General features: G+C 38.7%; 1 protein-coding gene across 18 annotated transcripts in view; it reads left to right on the top strand.

The window, feature by feature from the left end:
• RBFOX2 (RNA binding fox-1 homolog 2) overlaps nucleotides 1–18,717 on the top strand; it is a 283,835-nt gene that overhangs the window by 221,815 nt on the left and 43,303 nt on the right. The gene's annotated exons all lie outside the window — the stretch shown is intronic.

Below are 18,717 nucleotides of genomic sequence, written 5' to 3'. Positions count from 1 at the left end.
AAAATCCAAACTCTGTACTTGGTTTACTAATCCCGGGCCCCAGCCAACCTCTATGGTTTTGCTTTTTACTACTAACTTGCTAAAGTAAAAGAAATGTCAAAAATCATCCAGTAGGTATATATCACATATATATCAATACACAGGAAGTCATATTGTCTGTGGGATTGCTGGTTTATCTCCAAAGATAAACATGTTCTGTACTCTGGATAGAAAGATCTGTGTCTGGTTTTTAGATTTCTTTTTGCCCTTCCTGTTTCAGATTATCAGGAGAGCTTTATTCAGCCTTTATTTTTTTTTTTTTTTTTTAAAGATTTTATTTATTTATTTGAGAGAGCGAGAATGAGAGAGAGAGAGAGCATATGAGAGGGAGGAGGGTCAGAGGGAGAAGCAGACTCCCTGCCGAGCAGGAAGCCCGATGCGGGACTCGATCCCGGGACTCCAGGACCATGACCTGAGCCGAAGGCAGTCGCTTAACCAACTGAGCCACCCAGGCGCCCTTTATTCAGCCTTTAAACCACTTGATATCATTTACTTCCCAATAAAGAGCCTTACAGTGGAAGCTTCTGTTGCATAACGATGGATTTAACCTTCAAATACTTTCCATTTTCTTTTATTAGATATTAGACTACAAAGAAATCCATTCTTTCCTTGAAAACATGTTATCTTTTCAGTGTTGATCAGTTAAATATAAGCACATAATTTTATACTGCATAAGTAATGGGCTACAGTAGACAATTTATTAGGAAGATGTAAGCATGATGGGTAACAGATGAGGATTCCATAGCATTTGTTCTAGAATCATGAATATATTGGCTGCTATCTTGGCTGCATTTCCAAATCACTTTCAAATGATTATGAATTCACAGTCTTACCAGAACTACTGTACAAAGCAGGAATAAAATATAAATCTGAGGCTTTATCAAGTATTTTAATTACTAAGTCTATCTCTTTACTAGTTATCTGTCCTTTTTCTATTTTTATTTCTATATTCTGTTTCACATCAAATATTGGTAATTTGTGACTTTCTAGGAATTTTTCTTTTTCATCTAAATTGTCTATTTTGTTCGTATAAAGTTAATTATAATAATAATCCCATATAATCCTTTTTTTCATTTCTATAGCATCTGTAGTGATATCCCCTCTTTCATTCTTAATTTTGGTAATTGTGCCTTCTTTTTTTCTTGGTCAGTCTAGCTAAGGTTTATTAATTTTGCAGATCTTTCCAGAAAACCAGCTTTTGATTTCATTGATTTTTTTAAAAATCTGTTGTTTTTCTGTTTTATATTTCATTGATTTCCATTCTGACCTTTATTATTTCCTTCCTTCTACTAGCTTTGAGTTTGATTTGGTCTTAGGTTTGTTTGTTTTTTTTTAAGCCTCTTGAGTGGAGGGGGAGGGGGAAGAGGGAAGCAGACTCCCCGCTGAGCAGGGAGCTCCACCTGGGGCTCAATCCCAGGACCCTGGGATTATGACCCCAGATCATTGATTTTAGATTTTTTTTTCCTGTTACATGTTTAAAGCTATACATTTCCCCTTAAGTTTCCCATACAATGTGATATATTGTGTTTTCGTTTTCATTCAAGGTATTTTTAAATTTCTCCTTATGATTTCTTCTGTGATCCTGGGTTACATAGACATGTGTTTCTTAATTTCCAAATGTTTGAGGATTTCCCAACTTTCTTTTCTTGATTTATAATTTAATACCATTGTGGAGAGAGAACATACTTTGTATGATTCAATTTTTTAAAATTGATTGAGACTTGGGGCGCCTGGGTGGCTCAGATGGTTAAGTGTCTGCCTTCAGCTCAGGTCATGATCCCAGGGTCCTGGGATCGAGTCCCGCATCGGGCTCCCCGCTCCGCGGGAAGCCTGCTTCTCCCTCTCCCACTCCCTCTGCTTGTGTTCTCTCTTTCACTGTGTCTCTCTCTGTCAAATAAATAAATAAAATCTTTAATAAAAAAATAAATAAATAAAATAAAATTGATTGAGACTTGTTTTAAGGCTTAGTAGATGGTCTTTCCTACAGACTATTCCTAACCAGTTGGCCTTTTCTCAATATGAAATGTCCCTCCCTCTTTTTCTATCATTATTTCTTAAGTTTGTTTTGTCTGATATTAATATAATCACTTCAGGTCTCTTATCATTACTATTTGTATGACATCTTTTCCCTTCATTTTTGTCTCAAACTCTTTGAATCTAAGGTGTGTCTCTGGTAAAAAAAACATACAAGTGGATCTTATATGTATAATACAGATGACAATAATAGTACAAAGGATAGTGAGGAATGAAGCTGTATTAGACCAAAGCTGCAATATTTTACCAGATAAGACACACACACACGTGTGTATGTGCACCCACAAGTAAGCAAGCATGTGCACACAACAGTAAATTATAAGTTGAAGATGTAATCCTTGACCAAGAACTAAGAAAATATAAAAATAACAACATAAATAATTAAAAAATCACAAAGGGATTTAAAAGGTACAATTAAGAATTATTTAACAGAAATCAGTAAAGAAGGAACAGAGGAACAATAAAAGACAGGAGACATAAAACAAGTAGTTAAATAGCAGCCATAAATCCACCCATATTAACAATTACTTTAAATGTAAATAGACTAAATGCTCTGATAAAAAGGCAGTCATTTTCAGATTGGCTAAAGTAAGATTCAGTTGTATGGGGTTTTTTTTTTTTTTTTTTACCAGAGACACACCTTAGATTCAAAGAGTTTGAGACAAAATGAAGGAAAAAGATGTCATACAAACAGTAATCATAAGAGACCTGAAGTGATTTTATTAATATCAGACAAAATAGATAAGACAAGAATATTGATGGAGACAAGAAATGGAACAATACAGTATTGTAATTATTACTTTAAAGAATCTTATATTTTCAAAGAAGGTTACCATTTTCGGTAATCTTCGTATCTTCCTGTGGATTTGAGTTGTATTCTGTTACCATTTCCTTTCAGCCTGTAGGATGTCTTTCAGTATTTTCTGTAGACTAGGTCTGTTTGAAACAAATTTTCTGGTTTTGGGTATCTAGGAACTATGTCTTTATTTTTTTCTTCATTTTTGAAGGATAGTTTTGCTCACTGTAGACTTCTTTCTTAGTTGACCGTTTTTCACCACTGCCCAGCACTTTAAACCTGTCATTCCACTGCCCTCTGGCCTCTGACAAGAACGAGCTGATTCTCAGGAGTCAGCTATTAATCCTACTGTTCCCCTTTCTGTGATGAATTGTTTTTCTCTTGCTGCTTTCAAGATTTTTATTTTATCTTTGGCTTTGAGCAGTTTGACTCTGATGTGTTTAGGGTGGATCTCTTCGTTTTTATCATACTTGGAATCTATTGAGATTTTTGGATCGGTAGATTAATATTTTTTATCAAATTTGGGAACTTTTTGAATATAATTTCTTCAACTATTTGTTCTTTCTCTTTCTCCTCTCTTCCTGGGACTTTCACCACAAATATGTTGGGAACTTGATGTCAGTCACCCACAGGTTCAAGTTCTAGTTTTTTGTTTGTTTTTGAGTTGAATCGCAACAGAATCTAACGTTCTGTTCATTTTTCTTTGATATTTTTTCTTTCTGTTCACTGGATTGGAGAATTTCTGTTAATGCCTCTTTCAGTCCACTCACTCTTGTTCTGCCACATTGCACGAGCTTGTGACCCCATCTAGTGAATTTTTTATTTCAGTTACTGTACTTTCCAACTCCAGAATTCTCATTTGTGATTTCTGCTTCTCTGTTGAGATTTCTTGTCATCATATTTCCTTCAGTTCTCTGAATACATATGTCACTGCCGCTTTGAAGTCACCTGCTGAGTCCAACATCCAGGCCCACTCAAGGGTCCTTTTCTAGTTACTGCTTGTTTTCTTGAGTCTGGGCCATACTCTCCTGTTTCTTTACAGGTCTTGTAATTTTTTATGAAACTGGACATTTTAGTAATATATTGCAGGAACTCTGAAGTGTTATTTTTTTTAGAGGTATAGGTGTGTGTATGTGTGTATGTTTTAAGTAATTTGCTTGAACTTAAACTGTGGACTGTGACTTCTCGATTGTGTGCAGCCACTGCTGTTTCTGCACAAAATCTTAGCGATTTTCCCTCTCATTTCTACTTTTTTGCCTGGCTAGGCGTTAGCCCTGTGTCTCCCTAGCTCATTGGTCAGCCAGGGATTTGGGCAGAGGTTGTGTTGAAGCAACTCGAGCTTGTAACGCTTCTGCCGAACTCTGTCAATCCATCTCGTTGTGGGTTGGGAAGTGAGTTCAGAGTGCAGCCAGTTCTCAGGTCTGCCTGGCTTTTTCTGTCTGTTGAGCTCATGTCTGCCTGGCTTTTTCTGTCTGTTGAGCTCATGTCTCCCCTCCTCATGCTTATAGTTTCACCGTTGGCCACAGATATGAGGAGAGCATATCAGCTCCTCTATAATTCTCTCATTTTTTTCCAGGATCTCCCCTTCATATTGCTGGCTGCTCCACCACTCACCTCATTCAGACCACAAGCTCAAGATAGAAGAACTAAATTTCCCCTGTTAGGGCCTACCAAACTTGCCACTTTTAGCCAACAGAGCTGTGGGTTTTCTCCTGCCCACCCCTTCCCCCCAGCACTCACTCCACCCCTGCCCCAAATGCCCCAAGTTGAGTTTACCCCTTCTGATAGCACAGCTGCTAGTTCTCATGGCCCTGGCCCTGTCCTGATAAAAACGAAGTGCTCTCCCACAGAACTGAGGGATCGGTGGTGGTGTTGGGGCAGGGACGGCGTGGCGGGTTGGAATCACCACAGGCAATGTGTGTGGCCTCTTGCTGGTCTTACCCTAAGCTCTAGCAATTTTTCAAGAAATTTCTTTATCATCCGCCTTTGATTTCCAGAATGTGAAATGATTGTGGGACAGCTTTTGTCCAGCTTCCTTACCGTCGTCTTGTTCTGGGGAGAGGAGTCACTGGCCTGTTGAGGCCGTCAGAGCCAACAGTGCCCTCCCCGTCCTGTCCTGGTGCTGGCCGTACAGCTCCTCCTGCGCCTCTGCTCCCCGCGGCCCGCTTCTCCTCCTGCTTGTTGTCCCTTCCTGCCACCATCTCCCATGGTTTGAGATGCCCGGGTTCTGGGTTTCTAATGGCAGGGTAAAGGGCAAGTTCTGTTCCTTAATACAAATATATACGGTGAAGACTTCTCTTCCCCATCCCTATTCGAAACTCTTCACTACATAATTTTGCATTGTATTGACCAATTTGAGTTCCTAAAGAAATACTGAAATAAAATTAGGAAGCCATGTGTATGGACTGGGAATTTATTGGTGCTGAGGAGGAAATGGAAAATCCTTTGAGCTGTGTCTACAAACAGAGGTGGCACAGGTTCTATAATTTTAGGAAGTTGCTAACAATAAAATGCGAAATTATTAGGAGGCTCTGGTTGAAGATGCTTCTTACATGTTTAAGTGTACATTTAAATGGGAGTGTGAATTCACCGCTCTTAAGACATTTGCTTTGTAAGTTGTGAATGTGTGGGTGTTCTGGGGGGGGGATGTGTGTATGGAGGGAGAGACTGAGCAGTAGAGCAGTACATCATAAAACTTAGATTTGACAACATTATAGATTATTCTGTTAAACTTTTACTATCTACTAACATGTTTCTTAAAATGGATCCAGTAATTCCTGTGGCCAATTAAATCCAGAAGGTAGATAGGAAGCTTTGTTATTTACAAAGAAATGATACCTTAAATTTCTGTAACACTTTGTTTAACAATTGCTTCCACAAACACTGTATTATTGTAGTTCATAAACTAGTCTTAGTGTATGTGAGGGTTTTACAGTCGGGGATTTCAGAGTCCGTTCTCTCCATTCTGCTGCTTGGATTCCCTGACTCCAGCTCAGCGACGGGGGGTAGTGTATGTATATGCGCTGGTCCTGAGAGCAGGCACCTGTGCATCTTTTCCCACTCAGCCCAAGTGTCAGCTCTGCTGGGAAGCCTTGCTTGATTTTCCTAGGCAAAGCCAAGCTTATCCTTCATTTAGGCTCAGGTAGACTCCTGAGCTGACCACTTTTTGTGGAACTTACAAGATGTTGTTTTTTGTTGCCTTCTGTCTCCCTAATTAAACTCTAAGCTTTACAAAAAAAAAGTTCTTCTAGTTCATCTTTGCATTCTCTGATTATCACAGTGCCTGGCACTTAATAGTTACTCAGTAACTGTTACTCGGGTTATCGGAAGTAGTTAAAGGAGATAAGGTGTGCCATGGGAGGTCTGAGGAGGGAGAAGCTAAGGCTTCTAGATGCAGGTGGCATTGATCTGGTCCTCATATTAAGAGTGATTAGAATTGGAACATGCACAGATTTAGAACATGATGAGAAGAATTAGGAAAGTCATTTCTCAAAGCAGAGTTAAATAGATGGGCAAGATCAAAATGTCTTTGAATAAAAGCATGTGTTTCCAATAGGCTGAAGTTTGGGGTGTTTGGTGGTTGCAGAGGGAAATAAGGTGGGGGGAAAAGTTGCTTGAGTACAAATTGGGAAGAGTATTTGAATGCCTGGCTGAGAAATGACTTTATCGAAGGTTTTTGAGCAAGGAAATGGAAGTGAGCGGAGCTGTGCTTCCAGAAGACCTATGTGTTGCATATACCAGATGAGGGGAGAAACAGGGGGACCAGTTAGGAAAGAGTCTTCTGAGGTTCTGGCCCAGGGGGCTGCAGCAGTTATGTAGAGGAGGGATGAATGGAAGAGAAGCTGCCACAGTAGAATGCACAGAACAGCTAGTTAAATAAGTAAAACAAAGAGAGCACAGTCAAAGATTGTGTCCTCCTCAGTGCAAGAACTGTATCAGGATTAAATTATTTCACCTCCCAGACTTCAGAGTCCTCATCTACTATATGAAGCCAGCAGTGCCTACCTGACAGGATTGTATTGAAAAGAAATTAGAAATGGTTGGGAAATTACTGGCTTAAATAGTTCTTTAATTGGCTTTTTTTAAAAAAAGATTTTATTTATTTAGAGAGAGAGTGCACACACAGCGGGGGGGAGGGGCAGAGGGGGAGAGAATCTCAAGCAGACTCCCCACTGAGCACGGAGCCCAACTCGGGCTCAGTCTCAGGTCCCTGAGATCATGACCTGAGCCAAAAACCAAGATTTGGACACTTGGAACCAACTGAGCCACCTAGGAGCCCCTTTAATTGCCTTTTTTAAACCATCTTTTAAAATTATTTGTCCTTTGATGTCCTTGGTTTGTGTTTTTTATTATTGTGAGCCAGAGCTGTACTGTAATAGAGATTTTGTTTATGTTGAATAGTGTCATCTTGTGTGAGGGAACCAAAAAAAAAAAAAAAACTTCTACAAAAATGAGAGATAAACAATGAAATCTGGAATTTTATTTCTAAAATGTATTTCAGAAATTGATTTTCACATTTGGCTAGAAGCTTCTTGTGCCCTTAAGACAAGAGCCTGTTTTGATAGTTTGTCCCATACTGTGCATTAGCAAAGAGATAACAGTCAGGGGTCCTGATTACCCCTTTACCTTCCTGCAGAGAAGAAAGGAGCTCAGTTGTTACATGTTTAGATACTCTTCCAAATGCTGGCAGGCATAAGTGACTAAAGTATTTGAGGTAGACAAGCTTTGATGAGTAATCTTCAGATGAGGTTTGTGTTTGTATGCATATTCTACCCACCTAGTAGATTATACTTTCCTTGAGGGCAAGAGTTACTACTTGCCCTCTTATTTCTCCCATTGGCGTATAATGGATGTTTGATAAGTGTTTTTTGAGTGAAGAAAATAGAAGCTTATAAAGGTCCAGCATCTTCTGTGATGGGTTAGGAAATGTTAGGAAATGTTAATAACATCTTTTGAAGTATTTGAACAGAGTTGTTGATGGCTCTAAAGCAGAGATTTGAAGGCACAGCTGAGGGGGCCCACCTTTACTCTGTTGGTCAGCTGTAGACCTCACAGCCCTCCTCAGTGGTGGCATTCAGGCACACCTCTGTATGAAAGATAACTAGAACTCCATGCTGTCCACCATCCTGTTTCTTTGCTTTGTTGCATGCCCTTTCTCTGGAGTTGAAGCCAGCTTTTGTCTCACTTCTCTATTAGATCGGTCTAACCATCCTCCATGGAATTACCCACTGACTCCCTTACTTGCAAGTGCCTTGTGGATTGGTATCCCACTAAAACATAGCCAAGAAGTGCTAGCCCTTAACATGGGTCCATTTGCCCAAGTGAGGATTTCTAGAACATAATGGGAAAGATGGGGCCCAAATCTTTCTCTCATATTATGTGTCATGGGCCGTATTACCCTCAGCCTGCAGCATAGGCATTCTCGTTAGCATGTTTTTTTCCAAGCTAGAATTAGAAGGCCTGGGACCACAGAGGAATTTACTCATCTGACTATCCACTCTTCCAAGAGAGTCCCTCATTTTCCCTCCAGACTAGTAAAAGGGAGAAGATGTTGAGCTGACACAAACCATCCACAATTGTTATCGATTTATCAGAGTTATGATGCCTGTGATCATCTTGGCAGTTTCAAAGCTGGATCCACGAGCAAACTGTAGGCTGGTCTGAAAGTGCAAGAGTTGCTACAGAAAACCACACTTAGAGCCAGGCATGGATATTTTTGTTTTAGATTTATTTATTTATTAGAGCGTGCGAGAGAGCAGGAGGGAGGGTCAGAAGGAAAAGGAGAGAAGCAGATTCCCTGCTGAGCATGGAGCCTGATGCAGGGCTTGATCCCACCTAATCCTAACCCCGAGATCATGACCTGAGCCGAAATCATTAAGAGTTGGACGCTCAACCAGTTGAGCCACCCAGGCACCCCAGACATGGATATTTTTGAATAGAGAAAATTGCCCTTTGGTTCATGACACTCAAGACACCTTTCAACATATTGTTAATATTGTTCGCCTCATGATTATTGCTGCTTCTCCCTTGCGTGTCTTCATTCATTTATTTACTTTTACTTTTATTTACTTTTACTTCCCACCTCACCACCGCCCTCCCCTGCCAAAAGCAACTAGAACTAAACAGTGCTGGGAGTGGTAATTCTGCGCTCTGCTGCCCCTTCCTGCTCTCCTGTGTTAGGGCCAGAATAAAGAAGCACTAATGATTCATTTGGGGGCATGGTTTTTCTTAACTTGTCTAAAGGGTTGTACATTTTTCATAAATATTTTGTACTATTTTTTGAAGTCAGTAAACTGATTAGAATCATTGAGTTTTAAAGCTAAAATGGATTTTAGAAATTATTTTATGCCTTCCTTTTACAACAGAGGTCAACAGTTCTAAGTGACTTGAGCACGGAAGGTTACAGCTAGCTAGTAACAGAGCCGGAACTCAGGAAATCTGCTTTCAGCCAAATGCTTTTTTTCTGCTTCCCCATGCAAATTATAAAAAATAAAAAGCATCCACAGGGGATGGTCTTCTTAGCTTCCACTGATTCTTTGACTTTAAACCTAAGAACTCCACCTAGAACATACAAACAGATTTCTTTCATTCTAAAATGCACATTAAAATATTAGAGAAGCATTCAGTTAAGGATGAAGTTTTTAATTGAGGTGATCTTCTGTGTGTGTTTCACTATTTTACATTATGTCTAATTTTTCTATGATTCTCACTCCTGGTTTAAAAAAATAAGTGACTTGCTATGGTTTTTGTTTCACAGTGTGATACCAGTTCATGATGCTACTACATACGCAAACGATGCCTTTGTAATTCCTTTTAACAGCACTTTGACCTGAGAAAATGGAACTAGACATTTTCTGAAGAAAATTGAATTACTAGTTAATTGAAAAAAAAAAAAATGTTCGCTTACATTTAAATGCCCAGACAAGACTAGATTCTCAGAATTTGGGTTGTCATAGCAGTATTCAAATACACAAAGGAAATACATAAGCATTTCTTTTTAAAATAACTAAATCTAAAGGTAATTTTTCTTGACTAGTGAATTGCTCTACAGAGAGATAAATTCAATTTTCCATGCCCCAAAAATTGTGTCTGGTGGTGGCATTAGATAAAATAATTTTATGTTCAGTATATCACAAGTGTTCTATCACAAGTTTTAGCAATGTGAAATACCTTGATTTTCAGTAAATAAGCATATGGGCCAAGATTTCACTTTTTAGAAAATTATTTGATCATATTAGGGCATTTTTACTCTTTAAGAAGGAATTCATATGATCTAATTCCACCAGGTTTTAACCCATCATATACTCCATTATAAACATTTATAAAAATGTTTCAAATGCTAACAAATCTAGTTGGTGGATCAGCATGGGTTGTAGTCCCCCCCGCCCCTTTTTTAAGGCAATGTAAAATGACCTAATGAAAAGTATCCCAACCCACTTTTTAAAAATATTATCAAGAAAAACTGAAATTTGTTTTTTAAAGTTGTTTTAGAAAAAACTTTATTATATAATATTGTGATTGTGGTTAGGGAGCTTGAGCCCTGGAAATCAGATTGAGTTGGGTTTAGCTCCCAGCTCCTTCCATTTGCTAAATGTGTAACCATCTGAAAATTTTAACTCTAATGCTCATTTTCCTCATCTGTAAAAATGGTGGTAACAGTTCCTACCTGATAGGGTTTTTTGGATTAAATGAGAAAATGAATAGCAAGTACTTAGGATAGTGCCAGGCACATAGTAAATGTCAGTAAACATTAGCTACGGTACTTTTATTATATAATTATTTCAAAGAAGGTGTCCTAGGCAACCTTGATTTATGAAACGATACTAATGAACGGGCCATCCAGTTCTCTCTTCTGAGAGAATCTTCCTTCCCTCACCTGCATAGGAACTAGTGCACTAAGAGCCATACCTTTGTCAGTGAATTTTATAGCCGGCTCTACAAAAATAAATGAGTGAATTACATATGTAATACATGTTTGGGGAGAAGGGTGAATTCTCTCTCTTCAGAATTCACAGGAAACCTGTTGACTTTGTTTAGTCCGGTATTTTCCAAATTTATTTAACAGTGAAATCCATTTTCTACAGAATACCAGTTAACATCCTGTAGAACTGACATTCTACCCATTGGGAGGTATTGCTCCATGATTTTTGAAGCGCACACACACACACACACACACATCCTTTAGATGCACTTAAAACTCTTTTGGGAATGATCTTTCCATTAGATTTTCTTGGGTATAAAATACATCACAGTCTTATTTTATATAAATTTGAATCATTCAAATTTGAAATAATGTAATACAGAAAAATTAATGAAATTTCACTTTTGTGTAAATTTTTAACTGTTAACAAAATTCAACTGGGTAAATTACACAGGTCTTATTGGCTGTATTCAGTGATTCATGAATTGGGTTGCATCCAATCTAAGCAGATAGAAAGGAGCTTGGAAGAGCTGTACAGAAGCAAGAGATTTTATAGGCAGAAGGGAGCAGGAACAAGGAAGTTCTACTGGGCATTTGCTGATTGGTTAAAGCAAGGTCACTTTCTTTACATGGAACAGAGGCAAGTCTCAGAGCTGGGTCAGGTAACTTGTGCTGAGCAAGCAAGTACTGATTGGTTGACCTGGGCCTTGCTTTTCTGGGAGAGCCCAGCAAAGAAATGGAGTTCAGTTTGGGTTTGCTGAACTGGGGCTTATCGGCATGAGTCACTCCCTCTTGGACACAGTCTGGTTCCTTTAACAGAACTAATGTGAATATTCCCAAGTGAAACCTTTGTTAATAATTGCCTAATTTCAAAGCTGTCTAAATTATAAGGTGATTGACAAGACAGCTCTACTTTCAGCAGTTAAGAGAAATATCTACTATCTTTTGAGAAGTTTAATCTTGAATTTTGCAGTTTTCAGAACCATGTCCCTTACACCATATGTGACTGACTGTAACATTGCAAAAATACCTGATTCATCCTATGAGGAGGATCCACTTAAACCTTAACTGAAGACCAGTCCCTATCCCAAAGAAATTGAACCCAACTAGGAATCATACTTTTGTTCTTAAAACAATGAGATCTTCAGGGAAGATGCTGCAGGATATGATACTCTATGTGGCTTACCTTCTGTAAGTAAGAGAGATTTATAAATTAAACTGTTTCTGATTTGGGAATACATAATAGTGGTATCAGATTAAATGGGTTTCTTTCTTCACCATGCCACTAATTTGAAATGAATAGGCTTTTCCGCCCATTTCTGACTTTTATAAGTGGTCCAACCCGCATATGGACTACAAATACAAGTACTTGTCTACAGCTGTGCCTGTGTGTAGTCATTAAAGCACCTAGGCGTTCTTTGTGTTTTAGTATTCTCTAGGGTTTAGAATCTGACATCCCAAAATACCTTTTCCCTTCTTTTTAACTTTTTATTTTGAAATAAACTTAGACTTACAGGAAAGTGGCAAAAATAGTGCAAAAAATTTCTGCATAATCCTTTACCTAACTTCCCCTAATGTCATTACCTTAGATACAGTACAGTTTTCAAAACCAGGCAGTAAAAAGTGTTGTTACAATACTAGTAAGGCAAAATACAGACCTTATTCAAATTTTATCAGTTTTTCCACTAATGTCCTTTTTTCTGTTCTAAATTCAATTCAGGATCCCACATTGCAGTTAGTTGTCATGTCTCCTTATTCCAAAATATTTAATCATACTCAGCTTATATCTGGAGTAGTTACAGTCTCTGAAGAACAGAGAAAGGAAAAAACTTTGTATTTATAGGCTTGCTGTTAGCTGAGAACCATGTCTCATTTTTGAGGTCTCTGCTTATTCTCCTGCAGCCTTTTATGTGTGCATTGGCGAAGGGCTATAATGCAGGCTCTCCTTCTTGAGATACAGAGGTTATTTTGAAAGCAAGCAGTATTTGCCAAAATGTTTTATACTTGTCAGCTCAAAACACACATAAGCTGTGTTGCATATGTACATACAGTATTATAAGGTTTTATCAAACATGAATTAGTTCCAGGTTACTTTTGAATATACCGGTCTAATTTTGCTTCCTCCAAGAATGCAGTAAATGGTTTTTGTGTTTGTGTGTTTTTAGGGCTATAAACCAATAAGAACAGGAGAATTAATAATTGTGGAAGCTAGAAAGCAGATGTCCCAGTTAGTGACAAGCTTAGCAGACCCACATGAGCTTATTTCTAAGCCAGTTGTGGGAGAAATCTGAGAAAGAATTCCATTTACACCACAAAAATTTTAGAAGTTGCAGAAACTGACAGCTCTAGATAGAAGATTGGAAAACTCTTCTCTGAGAGCCTGACTGAGTCAAGAGGAAAGATTTGAAGATGGACATGTCGGGGTTCCCCCAACAAATTGCTTACCTAACAGACCTGGAATGAGTCAAAGTCCTCATGCCCCTCCACCCCACCCATTTAGAACTATCAGTTTTTTAGCTATCTTCCCCCACTCAATTCTTAATTCTAAGCAGACAACCAAAGATAGCTAGATTCCTGAGGGAACGCTACAACGGGCAAGATAGAGAACAAAAAGAAGCAAACAAAAAAGAAGTTGTGAATAAAAGGAAACTTTTACTTCCAAAAAACAACCAAAGCAATAATCTATAGCTTTAGAAAGATAAAGAGAAGATACTGCATCTACTAAACAAGAATGAAGTTTAAAAGGGGTGTAGACTGCGGAATTCAGAGAAGAAAAACGAACGCTTGAAATTAAAAACATGGCAACAGGGGCACCTGGGTGGCTCAGTCTGTTAAGTGTCTGTCTATGTTTGGCTCAGGTCTTGATCCTGGGATCCTGGGATCAAGCCCCACATGGGGTTCCCTACTCAGTGGGGAGCCTGCTTCTCTCTCCCTCTCTCTCTCTGTCAAATAAATAAATAAAATCTTAAAAAAAAAAAGGCAAAAAAATGTAAAAACTTTGTGGGAGGGCTGGAAGATGAGATTGAAGAAGTAGAGGTCTGTGGTCTTTTATCCACAATTCTAAAATCCAAAAATGTTCTGAAAATCAGGTGATTTTTCATAAGTTAGCAGCAAAACTCACAACCTGTATGTATCTTTGTTGCATTTATATGAATGCACATAAAGAAATATCACTGTCCCAAGTCTGATTGAGTTACATTATGAGTTATATACCCATTATTACCTTTCTAAAATCCTAAAAATTCTGAATTCTGATATACATTGGCTCCAAAGTTTTCAGATAAGGAATTAAACACCTATTATCCCAAAAAATAGAGCCAAAAGCCAGAGAGCAAATAAAATAAAGAGATAAGAAAATTAGAGGACCAGTCCAAAACATCCAGTGTCCAAGAATACAAGTTCCAGAAGAGAAAGACCAAATGTGTGTAGGGTGGGAATCATCAGCAAAATAATTCAAGAAAACTTCCCAGGACTGAAGGACATTAATTTTCAACCTAAAAGAGACTACAGAATTACCAGCGAAATAGATTAAAATAAAACAGACCCACATTAAGGCATAGCGCTATGAAATTTTAGAACACTGGACACACTGGGCAGTCTCCAAACCAGAGAGAACGACGGAAAGGAAAGCCTTCAGGCTTCTGAACAGCGGCAGGGGAACTAGACACACTTTAGAATTGCCTTCAAAATTCTAAAGGAATTCTTTTCAACCTAGAATTCTATACCCAAACTATCATTAAAATGGGTTAATTTAGTAGATGTTTTCAGACATGAACCAGATTCTCAAGAAATTTGCTGTGCTGAATTAAATTTCTTCTTCTTCCCCTTCAGCCTCACAGAGGTAAAATAAGAAATGAAGTCGTCTCAGAAAACAAAAGGAAAAATAAATATTGAAGAAAACCCATAATTCATTAATCAAAATATATTATTTCTGAATTTATTAAGAGATTCCTTACTATCTCAGATTACGTGTTAAGTGTTACTATGATAGAGACTTGGAAAGTAATACTTCGTTTCATATTGCCCAGAACTCTCTTTCAGACCATAACAGCACATTTGTTCACAGTCCATAGTGAAAATATTTCCACTGTTTCATGGAGAAGTCAGAAAATTAATCCATTTCACAGTTATAGGAATTTTAGAAGTTTGAGTTCATCAAACCAAACAAAACATTTTTAGTCCTTGTTTCTAGAATGAGGCTTTGAGACTATAAGTCTGATTTGCTTTTCAGTGTAAAAAGCCCTGGCCTTCTCTGCAGTTTGGACAGATAGCTAGACCTCACTGGGGCAGCGGGATTGTTTAAAGAGTAGATATATAGACACTAGTCCCAGGATTGCATCAGTGGTGCCATGGCCAGCCCTTGCCATAAACTCTCAGTGCACAGACTGCAGCCTCTTCTGTTTCATCCCCTGCCCAGTGAATAAATTAGGTCAGAAAATGACCACAGAAGGGAAGAACAGAACCTTGGGAGGTTGTTTATGCAGTCAGTAAAGTGGCTCAGTAGCTAACAGTAGAAAATAAAGCAAACCGATAGTGTACACTGAGATTTTTCTCAGAACAAACAGTTCTACTGTCCACTTTTCACAAAGATACAGCCGAAAAACTTTTACTTTTTCTGTCTGATCTATTTCAACAATTAGTAGTTGATATTGAGGTACACTTAAAGTTGGGGATGTCAAATGGGGAAGTATCTCGTTTAATTACATTCAGTGTATATTTCCTTTTGTTTTTAAGATTTTATTTATTTGAGAGAGAGACAGAGATAATGAGAGAGCACGAGTGGGGAGGAGAAGGAAAAGCTCAGCAGGGAGCCCGATGCAGGGCTCCATCCCAGCACCCTGGGATCATGACCTGAGCCGAAGGCAGACGCTCAACTGACTGAGCCACCCAGGCGCCCCCAGTGTGTATTTCATGTTCCTATGTCCACTATGTACAGAAATCTGCTCCTCAGCCCCTTTGAATATCAGTTTAGTAGTTGTCTGGCTATTTTCCTGTGAGTACCAGTGTGCCTTTGCCAGTTTTCTAACTCTTGCTTTTCCTCCCTTTGTGGCCTGACCTGCTTCTCTTCCCTCAAGGTATAGGATACATGTCATTCTTGTATAGCTTTCCCTCTCTTACCCCCATGCCTGCCTCCAGCCCAGGGGGAGGTCTTGCTCCTCCCCGTGAGGGTACTGAGAAAGAGTGGGATCCGCACATGTTCTCCCTTTTTTTTTTTTAAACATTTTTTTTTAAGGTTTTATTTATTTGACAGAGAGAGACAACGGGAGAGGGAACACAAGCAGGGGGAGTGGGAGAGGGAGTAGCAAGCTTTCTGCCGAGCAGGGAGCCTGATGCGGGGCTGGATCCCAGGACCCTGGGATCATGACCTGAGCCAAAGGCAGATGCTTAATGACTGAGCCACCCAGGCGCCCCACGTGTTCTCCCTTCTAATGAGAAGGAGGAAGTGTGGGTGCCATGCTGGACAGGAGGCCTAGCACATGGCATTCAGCCAACTGGTTTTCAGTTTCTGCTCTGCTACTTAATATGTGACCTTGGGCACCTAGTGTGCCTTACTTTCTGCCTCTGTCAATTGGGGTAATAATAGTGCCCCCTCGTAGATTATTGTGAGTATTAGAAAAGATGATACATGTACATTACAACATGACATAATGATTAAGAGCATGTACTCTGGGGCCAAACTGCCTGTGTTTGAACAACCCTGATCCAGTACTTAGGCAGTATTTCTGGTTTTCAGATTCCTCATCTGAAAAGTGAGGTAAAAAATAATACCTCCTACAGTCTCATGTTTAAAAAAAAAAAAAAGTGCCTACTGTTAGGGTTTGTTGTAAGAATTACATTAATTAAAATACATAAAATGCATAGGCCAGTGTCTGACGAATAGTAAACACTGTATAAGTATTAACTGTTATTAGGCCTACGGAATGGTCCATGATATAGCATGCACTCAAGAAATAGTTGCTATTTAACAAGGAGTTCCCACTTTCCAACAAAATTCTCTAAGTGGAAAGCAGAAAGGATCTGAGGTCTAAAGAGAGGAAAGCAAATTAAAGCCACAGTACGGTGCCACTGCCTCCCGCCAGGACAGTTACAACGAAAATGACAATACTCAGAGCAAGTAGAACCCTCGCAGCTACCCACAGTTGGGTACAAGTTAGTACAGCCACTTGGGAAAACTGGCCGTGTCTGTTAAGGCTGAACTTAATGCATGTTCTTAAGCCAGCAGATCCACTCCTACGTGCATATGTACCCAACAGAAATGGCTGTTTGCACCAAAAGACAAGAATGTAGCAAGAATATTCATAGGAACATTATCCTTAATAGCTAAAAACTGGAAGCAGCTCCAATAAGTCCTGTATGTTTATAAAATGAAAGAAGAATGGATGAATTACAACAACAGTGTGTGTATGTGTATTACACAGAGTGTCTAAAAGAAGACAAACACAAAAGAGTACATACTGTATAATTCCTTTTCTTTCCTTTTTTTTTTTTTTTTTTTTTAGTTCAAAAACAGCCAAACCAACCTATGGAGTTAGAAGTCGGGGTAGTGGGGACCCTTTCATAAGGGGACAGTTTTACTAGAGTGCTCCTGAAGTTCTGTTGCTCCATCTAATTTGATAGTTACATGGGTGTATTTTCTTTGTGAAAATTCATTCATGCTTCTGATTTCTGCATTTGTATCTATGTATATTAAACTGCAGTTTTAAAATATATATTGAGTCAGAAGACTTGAGAATTTTGGAAATGATAATTTACTTTTTCAACTTGCCAAGTGTCCCTAGAATTAAAGACTTGAATGTAGGTGTTCGGGGGCACCTGGCTGACTTGGTCGGAAGAGCATGCGACTCTTGATCTTGGGGTCATAAGTTCGAGCCCCACGTTGGGTGTAGAGAAATAAATTTTAAAAACTTAAAAGAAAATGTAGGTTTTCACTACAAGGCAGAAAATGATCCAATCTGGCTTCTGTCCTTCTTAAATTGTGTCTTCAAGGCCGTAAAAATAATCATTAGTTTTCATTTATCCTGCCACCTCATTATAATATTACAGATTACATGAACTATATGTGTAAGTTATATATAAAACTGGTTTGGAGCTAGAGTCAATCTTTTTAACTTCTTTCAGAGTGATGCACTGACATCCTGCAGATGAGATCTGGTGGTTTTAAGTTTGGCTGAAGAAGTAGTTTTATGGGCTCCAGCTGTGAGATATAAGAGGCAAGTTTGAAGGTGCTCGAGTGAGCATTAGTTGTAATCGACACTTAACGCTTATTGCTTATCGCTTTGGTGTCCATGATGCCGTCTTAGTAACTTAGTGAGTTTCATCTTTGAATGGAATTTGTTTTGTTTAGTCTGCATTGTGCCCAGATTGACGATTGAAAACCTTACACTTTCACAGAACATTGCTTCGTAGCTCTTCCCTTTTCTACTATTTTTATATCATATGAATCATTGCACATTTAAGCCATCTGCAAGGCCTGAATGGAATGAGATAAAAGCTGCCATCGCTTAGATTGACACTTGAAAAGCTAGCATTCATTCCAAGTTTATTCCTGATAATCCTTTATAATTTAAAGTCTCGAACTTCATTTCAAGATGGTTGGTAACGTCTCTGAGCCAAAAGTATCTGTGACTCACAGTTTCTTTTACTTGAACATTGGGTCAAAGGGAGGGGATCTGTTCTGCGTCACACAGAAGAATCTGTTAGGGACTCAGTTGTAACTCACTTGAGATACTTAGAACAGTGAGTTCCGCTCTTGGTTTAATCAGCTCCGTGAGCCCTCCAGTTTGGCATGCACTTCATAGGGAATAGTGAAAACATAAGGTTCCTAAATTGCCAGATGAATACTTCAAAATAAATGTGTTTTGAATACCTAGAATGTATCACACCTGTTAGATGTTTGTCAAAAGTATTTCTCTGTGTTGCAACTTTT

Source organism: Phoca vitulina, unplaced genomic scaffold, assembly GCF_004348235.1.
Source record: "Phoca vitulina isolate PV1807 unplaced genomic scaffold, GSC_HSeal_1.0 scaffold19, whole genome shotgun sequence".
Classification (NCBI taxonomy): Eukaryota; Metazoa; Chordata; class Mammalia; order Carnivora; family Phocidae; genus Phoca; species Phoca vitulina.
This window is presented reverse-complemented; position numbering and strand designations above follow the sequence as displayed.